The following is a 12,024-nucleotide window of genomic DNA, read 5'->3' on the forward strand; positions in this document are numbered from 1 at the left end:
ATTCTACTAAATATGATCTAAACTTGTCAATGGCATAAACCACTGCAAGCAATTCTTTTTCTATGATTGTGTAATTTTTCTGGGCATCATTCAAAACACGGCTAGCATAATAAATGACATGCAGAAGCTTGTTTTGCCTCTGTCCCAATACTGCACCAATGGCATGGTCACTGGCATCACACATTAGTTCGAATGGTAATGTCCAGTCTGGTGTAGAAATAACTTGTGCTGTGACCAGCTTAGCTTTCAGAGTTTCAAATGCCTGCAGACGCTCTGTGTCAAACACAAATGGCGTATCAGCAGCTAGCAGATTGCTCAGAGGTTTTGCAATTTTTGAAAAATCCTTTATAAACCTCCTATAGAATCCTGCATGCCGCAGAAAGCTTCTGATTGCCTTAACATTGGCAGGTGGTAGTAATTTTTCAATTACTTCAACTTTAGCTTGATCCACCTCTATCCCCTTGTTTGAAATTTTATGCCCAAGGACAATCCCTTCAGTCACCATAAAGTGACATTTTTTCCAATTTAAAACTAGGTTGGTCTCTTGGCATCTTTTCAGAACAAGTGCTAAATGGTCAAGGTAGGAGCTGAATGAGTCTCCAAATACTGAAAAGTCATCCATGAAGACTTCCAGAAATTTCTCTACCATATCAGAGAAGATAGAGAACATGCACCTCTAAAAGGTTGCAGGTGCATTGCACAGACCAAAAGGCATCCTTCTGTAAGCAAACACTCCAGAAGGACATGTGAATGCTGTTTTCTCTTGGTCCTGAGGATCTACTGCAATTTGGTTGTAACCTGAATAGCCATCCAAAAAGTAGTAGTATTCATGACCTGCTAGTCTTTCTAGCATCTGGTCTATGAATGGTAAAGGAAAGTGATCCTTCTTGGTGGCTGTATTGAGCCTTCTGTAATCAATACACATACGCCACCCTGTAACTGTTCTTGTAGGAACCAGTTCATTTTTTTCATTATGAACCACTGTCATGCCTCCCTTCTTGGGGACAACTTAGACAGGGCTCACCCAGGGGCTATCAGAAATAGGATAATTAATCCCAGCCTCCAGTAACTTGGTGACCTCTTTCTGCACCACCTCCTTCATGGCTGGATTTAGCCTCCTGTGTGGTTGAACCACTGGCTTAGCATCGTCCTCCAATAGGATCTTATGCATGCATCTTGCAGGGCTGATGCCTTTAAGATCACTTATGTACCACCCAAGAGCTGCCTTGTGTGTCCTTAGCACTTGAAGTAGTGCTTTCTCTTCTTGTGGATTTAAAGTAGAGCTTATGATCACTAGAAAGGTGTCACCTTCTCCTAGAAATACATATTTCAGAGATCGTGGTAGTGGTTTGAGCTCAGGTTTAGGAGGTTTCTCCTCTTCTTGAGGAATTTTTAGAGGCTATTTTATTTCCTCTGATTCCTCCAGATCAGGCTGAACATCTTTAAAGATGTCTTCTAGCTCTCATTCGAGACTCTCAGCCATGTTGATTTCCTCTACCAGGGAGTCAATAATATCAACACGCATGCAGTCTTTTGGTGTGTCTAGATGCTTCATTGCCTCAACAACATTCAGCCTGAACTCATCCTCATTGACTCTTAAGGTCACTTCCCCTTTTTGGACATCAATGAGGGTTCCTCCAGTTGCTAGGAAGGGTCTTCCTAGAATGAGAGTTGCACTCTTGTGCTCCTCCATCTCCAGCACTACAAAGTCAGTGGGAAAGGCAAATGGCCCAACCTTGACAATCATGTCCTCAATTATGCCTAATGGATATTTAATGGAGCCATCATCAAGTTAAAGACATATCCGGGTTGGTTTGACCTCTTCAGTCAAGCCAAGCTTTCTGATAGTGGATGCAGGGATTAGATTGATACTTGCCCCAAGGTCACATAAGTCTTGGTACAAGTACCCTCTAATGTGCATGGTATCATAAAGCTTTCAAGATCCTTAAGCTTTTCTGGTAAGCTTGTTAGGATGACTGCATTGCATTCTTCAGTGAGAAAAATTTTCTCTGTTTCTCTCCAATCCTTCTTATGACTTAAGATCTCTTTCATGAACTTAGCATAAGAGGGTATTTGCTCAAGTGCCTCTGCAAACGGAATCTTTATTTCAAGAGTCCTGAGATAGTCTGCAAAGCGGGCAAATTGTTTATCCTGTTCTGCTTGGTAGAGTTTCTGAGGATAAGGTATTTTGGCTTTATATTCTTCAACCTTAGTTGCTACAGGTTTATTTCCTACAGAGGCAGGTTGAGAAGCCTTCTTGAGGGAGTTATTATTAGCACTTGCAGGTGTCTGATCCCTCACTGGCGTTTGAACGCCAGAACTAGACATGGATTGGGCGTTTAACGCCAGATTCCTATCCTTTTCTGGTGTTTGAATGCCAGAACTGGACATGGATTGGGCGTTTAACGCTAGTTTTTCACCCTTTTTTGGCATTTGAATGCCAGAATTGTTCCTCTCTGGGCTCTTACTGTCCTCAGAGGGATTTTGTAGCAAGTTGCTCATCCTCTGTCAGCTATTCTTTCTTGGCTTTCTGCTTCTTTGAGTTGAGGTATTTAACATTTTTCCACTTCTTAATTGAACTGCTTGGCATTCCTCTGTTATCTGTTTTGATAACTGCTGTTTTGTCTGATTCAATTGTGATTCCGTATCCTTGTTAGCAATTTTGGTTTCTTGTAGCATCTCCTTAAATTCTGCTAACTGCCTTGTTATAGAAGATAGTTGCTGATTGAGTTCAGCAACTTGTTCCTGAGGACTAAAGTCAGTTGATACTGCCTTAGCTTCTTCTTTCATGGAGGACTCATTACTTATGTACAGATGCTGATTTTTAGCAACTATATCAATAAGCTCTTGAGCCTCTTCAATAGTCTTTCTCATGTGTATAGATCCACCAGCTGAGTGGTCTAGAGATACCTAAGCTTTTTCTGTAAGCCCGTAGTAGAAGATGTCTAAGTGCACCCACTTTGAAAACATTTCAGAGGGGCATTTCATTAGCATTCCTCTGTACCTCTCCCAGGCATTATAAAGGGATTCATCATTCTCTTGTTTAAAGCCTTGGATGTCCAGCCTTAGCTGTGTCATCCTTTTTGGAGGGAAATATTGATTCAAGAATTTGTCTGATAACTGTTTCCATGTTCTTATGCTTGCTGTGGGTTGGTTATTTAACCACCTCTTAGCATGATCTTTTACAACAAACGAAAATAGTAACAGCCTGTATACATCCTAATCTACCTCCTTGTCATGCACTGTGTCAGCAATTTGCAAGAACTGCACCAGAAACTCAGTAGGTTCTTCCTGTGGAAGACCAGAATACTGGTAATTTTGCTGCACCATGATAATGAGCTGAGGATTTAGCTCAAAACTGCTTGCTTTGATGGGAGGTATACAGATGCTACTCCCATATGCAGCAGTAATGGGGTTAGCATATGACCCCAGAGTCCTTTTGGACTGTTCATTTCCATTTAGGTCTGTGATGGATAAAAGGGAATTGATATGAATTGCAAATAAAATATATTTTTGTTTTTATTTTATTTAAATAGAATCAAACCGAATAATTAAAATTAAATAAAAAAATAATATGATAAAATAAAATAATTAGAAATTAAAATATAAATTTCGAAAACTAAGAGAAAAATAAATTTGAAAACTAAAATAATTACTTAATTAAGAAGATTTGAAAAGCTTTGTATATGATTTTTCAAAAAGATTTTGAATTTTGAAATTTCAAAACTAATATAAGATAGAATAGAAAGTTTTAAAATAAAAGTCTGAATTTTTAAATGAAAATTCGAAAATTAATTAAAATAAAGAGAAAAGATATTTTCTAATTTAATGAAGAAAGAGAGAAACAGTAAAAATGACACCAAACTTAAATTTTTAGATCAAAATAAAGGAAACAGTCAGGAAAACTTTGAATATCACGATGAACGCTAAGAACAACTTTTGAAAAAATTTTAAGAAAACAGAAACACAAAGGACACCAAACTTAAAAATTTTTATATTCTGAGCACTAATAATTCGAAAAAATTTGAAAGAAAAATAAAATCATGCAATTGACACCAAACTTAAAATATGAAACTAAAGTCAAACAGAAAAACTCAATTATTAGTTTAAAAATTTTCAAAAAAAAATCGAAAAAGAAAATATGGGTTCTAAAAAAAAGTTTCAACCAAAAACAATAATAGAAGACATAATTTTAGTGACTCTAAATAAAAAAGATAAATTTTTCCTAATCTAAGCAACAAAATAAACCGTCAGTTGTCCAAACTCGAACAATCCCCGGCAACGGCGCCAAAAACTTGGTGCACGAAATTGGGATTCACACTTTTCACAACTCCGCACAACTAACCAGCAAGTGCACTGGGTCGTCCAAGTAATACCTTACGTGAGTAAGGGTCGATCCCACGGAGATTGTTAGCTTGAAGCAATCTATAGTTGTTTAGTAAATCTTAGTCAGGAGATTAATGATAAGATTGATTGTATTTATGAAGAGTAAATAGCATAAAATAAATAATACTTGTTATGCAGTAATGGAGAACAGATTGAGGTTTTGGAGATGCTCTGTCTTCTGAACCTCTATTTTCCTACTGTCTTCTTCTTCACGCACACAGGTCTCCTTCCATGGCAAGCTGTATGTTGGTGGATCACCGTTGTCAATGGCTACCATCCGTCCTCTAAGTAAAAAGGGTCCATGTACATGGCTAATCATTTGTCGGTTCTCACTTGTGTTGGAATAAGATCCATTGATCCTTTTGCGTCTGTCACTACGCCCAAGACTTGTGAGTTTGAAGCTCGTCACAGTCATCCCTTCCCAGATCCTACTCAGAATACCACAAACAAGGTTTAGACGGTACGGATCTCAGGAATGCTGCCAATTGATTCTAGCTTTTACCACGAAAACTCTGGATTCATGGGATTGAACGCTCTGTTGTTAGGAGAGGCAATCAATCTCTTGAACCAGGAACCCAAGAGATATATACTCAAGCTATTACAGATAGAACATAATTGGTTGTCAGGCACGCGTTCATAGGTTGAGAATGATGATGAGGGTCACTGATCAATACATTCTTCACGGTTAGGTACGAGTGAATATCTTAGAACAGAAACAAGCGTGTTGAATAGAAAATAGAAGTAATTGCATTAATTCATCGAGACACAGCAGAGCTCCTCACCCCCAATCATGGAGTTTAGAGACTCATGCTGTAGAAATACAATGTAAAACATGAAAATGTCATGAGCTGTAAAATAAATCTCTAAAAGTAGTTTTTATACTAAGCTAGTGACCTAGGTTTACAGAAATTGAGTAAACTAAGATAGGTAGTGCAGAAATCCACTTCCGAGGCCCACTTGGTGTGTGCTTGGGCTGAGCATTGAAGCTTCCATGTGTAGAGACTTTATTTGGAGTTAAACGCCAGGTTGTAGCCTGTTTCTGGCGTTTAACTCTGGTTTGCAACCTGTTTCTGGCGTTTAACGCCAGAATAGGGTAAGGTCTTGGCGTTAAACTCCAATTTGCATCGTCATAACTTGGGAAAAGTATAAACTATTATATATTGCTGGAAAGCCCTGGATGTCTACTTTCCAACGCAATTGAGAGTGCGGCAATTGGTCTTCTGTAGCTCCAGAAAATCCATTTCGAGTGCAGGGAGGTCAGAATCCAACAGCATCTGCAGTCCTTTTTCAGCCTCTGAATCAGATTTTTGCTCAGGTCCCTCAATTTCAGCCAGAAAATATCTAAAATCACAAAAAAACACACAAACTCATAGTAAAGTCTAGAAATGTGATTTTTTCATAAAAACTAATAAAAATATACTAAAAAGTAGCTAGATCCTACTAAAAATTATATGAAAATACCCCCAAAAGCGTATAAAATATCCGCTCATCAGTTGCCCGCAATTTGTACATGTCCCATTGCATTCCAGATGTGTCTTGGTAAGTTTAAGTGCTGGTCTGTAAGAATATACCAAAGTAAAACAGCCATGTCTACAGTGAAGGAGGACTCGTGAGTGCTCGGAAAGACATAATGAGACATAATCTATGCCCATACTCGAGCCTCCAAGGTAAGTGCTGAAGCTGATATCCCTTTTGATCGGGATCGATGGTATCTGTAGATCCATAGGCTGCTAGGTTGTGCTATAACTTTGAGAACAGCGTCCCAGTCAAATTGGTATGTCTGGCGCTTGAGTGAGGCTTCTTGGAATGCGTCCAATTCTTCTGGAGCAGGGGAAAGATCTAAAGCTTGTTGAATGGCCTCTTCAGTTATATGAACTTGCTTCTGATGGACATAGACAGACTGCATGGTTGGCATGTGAAAGTTGGAGTAGAATTATACTACCCATGAGAGATTAACCTGCCGTGGCTGTCTCCGTAGGAATCCCCAGTGTCTTTGCTCAATGTGGGGCTCAACAAATTCAGCAATGCGGGTTGGAAGGATGAGAAGGTATTCATTATTGTAATTCCTCTCCGCCAGGATGGAGAACTTCTGCTCACAGTAGCGGTTAGGAAACCGCGTAGTGTCCTTTGTTGGGAAGACTTTTTCTTTTTCGTCGATCTTGATGATTCTCATGATTCTTTTTGTGAGGGCTTTACTTCTGTTGAAGATGGCTCTGCCACTAATGCTCTTTTTGTACCTCTCCTTGTTGTTGGTTTGGAAATAGCTTTCTCTTTACCTTTCTTGGTGGCCATCCTGAAAAGGGAAGAAAAAGTAATATGTAAAGCGAAGGGTTCGAGCAAGGGAGCGAATAGGAAGAATGGTAATCAGTGCACGGGAAAACGGATGTTGTTAACACATGGTCTAGACTACATGTGAAAAGTTCATCAAAGGAGATAAAGCAGGTGCATGTGATGGCAATGAAATGCAAGATGTTTATTGGCATGCCGGAAGGCATGAGTAGCATAGATCAAGCATTCAATGTCCAAGTTAGATTACCAAGTCTTTCAAACTAATAATCTGTTTGTATTGACAATTATATAAAATTAATAAAATATAAAAGGGATTTTGTGAAAAGCAAGCATTAAGGTAGTATCCTAACATGAAGGTAGTGCATGATGCCATACGGGCTTTTTCACAAACACATAGCATGCATGGTAAATATGGTTTTGAAAATATAAGATAGAACATGCAAGTAACCCTTTAAAGAGATAATAATTGTCAAACAAATCCATGATAGTCCACAAGCAAAATAAAGACCGAAATAAATTTCTAACACCAATTAAAAGGAATAAAAAGAAAGAAAGAAAAAACAAAAGAAAATATAGATAAAGAAAGTAAGAAGAAAAAGAAAAATAAAACATAATAAAAAGTAAGAATAATAATTGAAAAGTAAAGAAGGAGAAAGAAAATAAAAACCTTGATAATGGTGGTGAAAAAGAAGAAGTAGAAAGTGAGAAAGAAGGAAGAAGAAGAAGGGGGAAGAAAGAAATAAAAGAGGAAAAGAAAAATTAGGATTTGGTGAAGAAAAGATAGGATATTTTGGCTGATATGAATATTATGTGCACCGCATGTGACACGGACGCGTGGCTCATGCGATCGTGCGGTGTGTGATTTTTTGTCAAGTGACGCGGACACGTGGGTTACGCGGTCGTGTGACTTGATTTGTGTGAAGGGCGCGAGGGCAGCGACGCGTTCGCGCAACTCTCTTTGTGAAACTCATTTTGCCAAAATTTAGGGTGACGCGATCGTGTGGTTGACTGTAACGACCCAATTTTTGGTACGTCATGATCATACAAGAAACTGAGCGCTACCAACTTGTCTTCCTAATTATTATCTATTATTTATTATATGAGCCTGATTTGTTGTTAAAAGCATAATTAGTTTGCGAGGTACCTTTTTTTTTAAACGTTTGGATTAATAAACATAATCATTCATAAGCAATTCACAAATAATAATAGATAAAATGGTTATAAACAACCACACATAAACCCATCTCAAGCAGTTGATAACATTCTGTGATCCAGCTTTATTAGAGTATAGCCTTTTAGTTAGAACACCCCTAGATATAGCTAAATAATATATATATATATATATATATATATATATATATATATATATATATATATATATATATATATATATATATATATATATACAACATCCCAGGACCTGACCTGTTCAATAAGTCCCTAAGCTGGCACCCAGGCTAGCCTAGACTCTATACTCACCTAGTCCCTCTAAACTACTAAAGCGAGGGAAAGTATGTTCTAAGTCTTCAAAAGTCAAGTCAGGTGGAACGTCATCAAAAGGTGGACCATCATCTTCTACTCCTCTGCACGATCAGACATTGCCATATGATATCACTCCAGTACCTCATCAAGTAGCCACATAACAAGAGTCTCGTACATAGGATTTAGGTTAAAGTTCGCGTACAAACGGGGTGCAGACGTTGGCTGGTCTCACCGTATATACATATGAACTGAGAACGGGATTCACCCTAGAATCAGAATACTACCTAGAGTAGAATCCTCTTTATGAACGGTCATCAGCGAACTACGGAAGGGTACCCAAGCTTCCATCTGAAGGGGGAAGGGAGAGAGAAGGGGTAAGAACTTGGGAGTTCTTAGTAGGGTCGGGGTTATTAGTTAAGTTCATTAATTCCGTGTTGTTTATCAGAAAAATAGCAGAATACAAGAAGCAGTAAATAGAAGATACATATAAATAGAGGAAATAGAGAAAATAGAAAACAGAACACAAACAGAAAAATACAAGAAAATACAACACAGACACAGAGAATAGAATACAAACAAGGAAAGCATACATTCATACAACAATCATAACAGAGGAAAATGCACATCCAAGTATGATGCATGTCTAGTCCTAGCGCAGGTAATGAGCTCATTTGTCGGTTACATACCCGCTCCCGACGTTACCCAACAACCTCTGTCTGGGTAAGGCTTTCCTGTTGGCAACACCCACTACAAGCAATCTTTGTCTTGCAGGGCGGAACTAATTTTCCGATAAACGGCCAACACACTCACTGTAAGCAACCTCTGTCTTACAAGAGCAACTACACACTTACTGTAAGCAACCTCTGTCTTACAAGAACAACAACACACTCACTGTAAGCAACCTCTGTCTTACAGGAACAACAACACACTCACTATATGCAACCTCTATCTTACAGGAGCACACTGATCTCGATACCTCTGTAAGCAACCTCTGTTTTACAGCAAAGCATTATAGCAAGGTATCCCAGGAAAGCGTTCTCAGTGGTCGTACCACCATCTATCTGACTGCCTCTCTACAGCAGATTCTTACATAATCATTCTCGTTATCATCATTCATTAACATTCTCGTTATTCATCATCACTTTCACATTCTTATGCAGTACTTCTTTCTTTATCTGTTCAATCATGCTATACAAACTCTACAGCTTTTACTTTTACAACATCTTAATTCAAACCATTTCTCTTTATCACATTACTCTTTTCTCTATGTCTTTTTACTTTGCTTTGATTACTCTTTTCCATGTATCCCTTTATTCTGCTCTAGTTACTTTGTTCTCTGTGTTTCTTTACTCTGCTCTAATTTCTCTGTTTAACGCACGTATTTAAAGCTTATGTAAATTTCGGTATGAATAGTTAGTCTGTCCCAAGTATAGGTTCATTAAATCTATACTGAAGCAGTTTAACTTTTCATATAATACCTAACCCTAGTCGCAACTCAAGGACTAACTATGTTGCCCTAGTTCGTTCACTAATCTCTGTCTATTTCCGTCATTAAAACTTTACAGACTTTTCTTTGGTTTTTATCTTTTCTTTAACTTTTATCTTTCTTTTATCTTTGCCTCACTAATATGTTCTTACCACTCCCTAAATGTTTTATGAAGGTAATTATGAGATTCTGTGCTTAAAGTTGTCTTTCTAAAGCTTTTACAGAAAACTGCCTTTTCCGCATTATTTTATTATTTTTATTAAAATATTATTTTTAATTAAATATTATTATTTAATATTTTATTATTATTTATTATTTTATTATTAAATTTTCAAAAATTACCTTGCCTTTACCTTTTAACCTTTAAAATTAACTTTTTACCACCCGTAACTTTTAATATTTCTACTTTAACCACCCTAACTTTCAGAAATTACCAAATAATCCCCCAAACACCAAATTAATTACTTCCTTGCCCTTTTATGAATCAAAAAGGTGTTCTTCATGTTCTTCATAAATTCTTCAAATTCTTTCTCTGTTTTTACCCGTTTTTCAGTCTTTTTAGCAACCGATTTTTACCATAATTCAAAATAAATTATCAGCCAAGGGCCTAGGGTTTTGTTTTCCAGCTGCTCCAAGAACATGAACTCAAAGCTTGAATTTCATCAAATTTCATCAAAATTTCACCAAATTTTCACCAAGAATCAATCATATATTCAACCAATTTTTATCACAGCCAAATCATACAACATTCACATAACTCAAACACAAATAATCAAGATTAATTTCGTGACACCCTACCTGGTTTTGCTGCTCCTAGTTCAGTTAGACTTTCAGGTGGTCCTTTAGCACTTTTTCCTCCTAAATCACATCAAGAACAACTTTAAATCCATAAACCCTCAACTAACCAAATCTCCCTCAGCACGTTAGGAAGTGATTTCTAACCTTATACTTGCTGCAAAGTCACGTTTCTTGGCCCTCAAGTCAAGTTAAGCATGATTCCTAAGGAAGAACATCAAGAAAACACATATTTAAGCATGTTTCCTTGAAACTGAATTAAAGGGAGATGGTGCAGCCAACTCACCTTGATTCCAGCCTTGATAAGTCATATGATCATGTAGAGGAAGAAGAGAGGATCATTTTGGTCAGATTGGAATTTTGATTTGGGTTTTAGTTCAACAGAAATCAAGCTTTGAAGATTTGGAACTAGGAACTTTTCTCTCTTTTTCTCTCTTGGAAATTTCGGCCACAAAATGAAAATGAACCAGCCTTGGGTGTTTTGGGGATGTAGGGTGAGTTGTGATTGGTTGGCTTGGAGGTGGATTAAAATAATATTAAAATATCTCAGGTGTATAACTACTAAAACTAGATGTATCGGAACAGTTGTAAAAACATCTCTAAAAATTATTTTCTGAGCTACTAGCATAAAAGACACTAGTAACATATTTATTATGAGAGTAAAACATGTATAATGAGGCCTTAGCATTGCTAAAGTTATCAGAGAGTGCTGGTGCTAAGCTGCACCAGTAAACTGTGAACCCGGTTAAACCGATTTTCTGTTTTAAACTAAAACAGACCAAGTAACCTTATAATATTATTCAAGCATCTTCTAATACTAATGTATTGATAATATTATACTATTATCTCTCTTCTCTCATTAATCGAGTCCGGTTCGTCAAACAGATACTATTTACGAAAAACAGAATCAAAACTCCTAACCGATACGGTTCAAAAACTAGGTTCTTCGTGACTGCGTTATCGAGCTTGCCTCAGAAAAGGTTCTAACTTAAAGATGACATAATGACAATAAGGATTGAGATACTTGATGTTATATCAGAGGTTCTCGCCTTACTGATCTTCAGGAGAAATCCATATTTTCTGAAAAGATCTCACGTACTCGAAAATCAGGGTTGTTACATTCTACCCTCCTTAAAGAGAATTTTGCCCTCAAAATTTAACATGTGCATAAGAAGTTATAGTATTATCTAGCACAAACAAAACCATAGTGTGGTACTCACCTCGAGTGGAAGAATTATATGCATTAGTGTTGCCAGCAGATACGGTAAAAACCCTTCATTGTTGTTGTGGCCTAGCTGGATTTCAAACAAACCTTTTTGGGCAATTCCTCGATATACGTCCATACTCTCCGCAAGAGAAACAAGTGTGTGTCCCATATCTATAAGCTCTATTACCATGATCCTTCCCACACCTTGAGCATACAGAAATATCCTGAGTTTACTGAGATTGACCTCCTTCTTCCTCTCCCAAATTATAGTTGTCGTGGTTGCCATTGTTACAAGCAAGAAAGCTACCATTCCGTTTATTTCCATTTTGGCGCTGGAACTGACCATTGACCTTAAAGTTACGACCTTCAGGGGCTTGAT

The sequence above is a fragment of the Arachis ipaensis genome, chromosome B4, assembly GCF_059453495.1.
Source record: "Arachis ipaensis isolate K30076 ecotype BB chromosome B4, ASM5945349v1, whole genome shotgun sequence".
NCBI classification, from domain to species: Eukaryota; Viridiplantae; Streptophyta; class Magnoliopsida; order Fabales; family Fabaceae; genus Arachis; species Arachis ipaensis.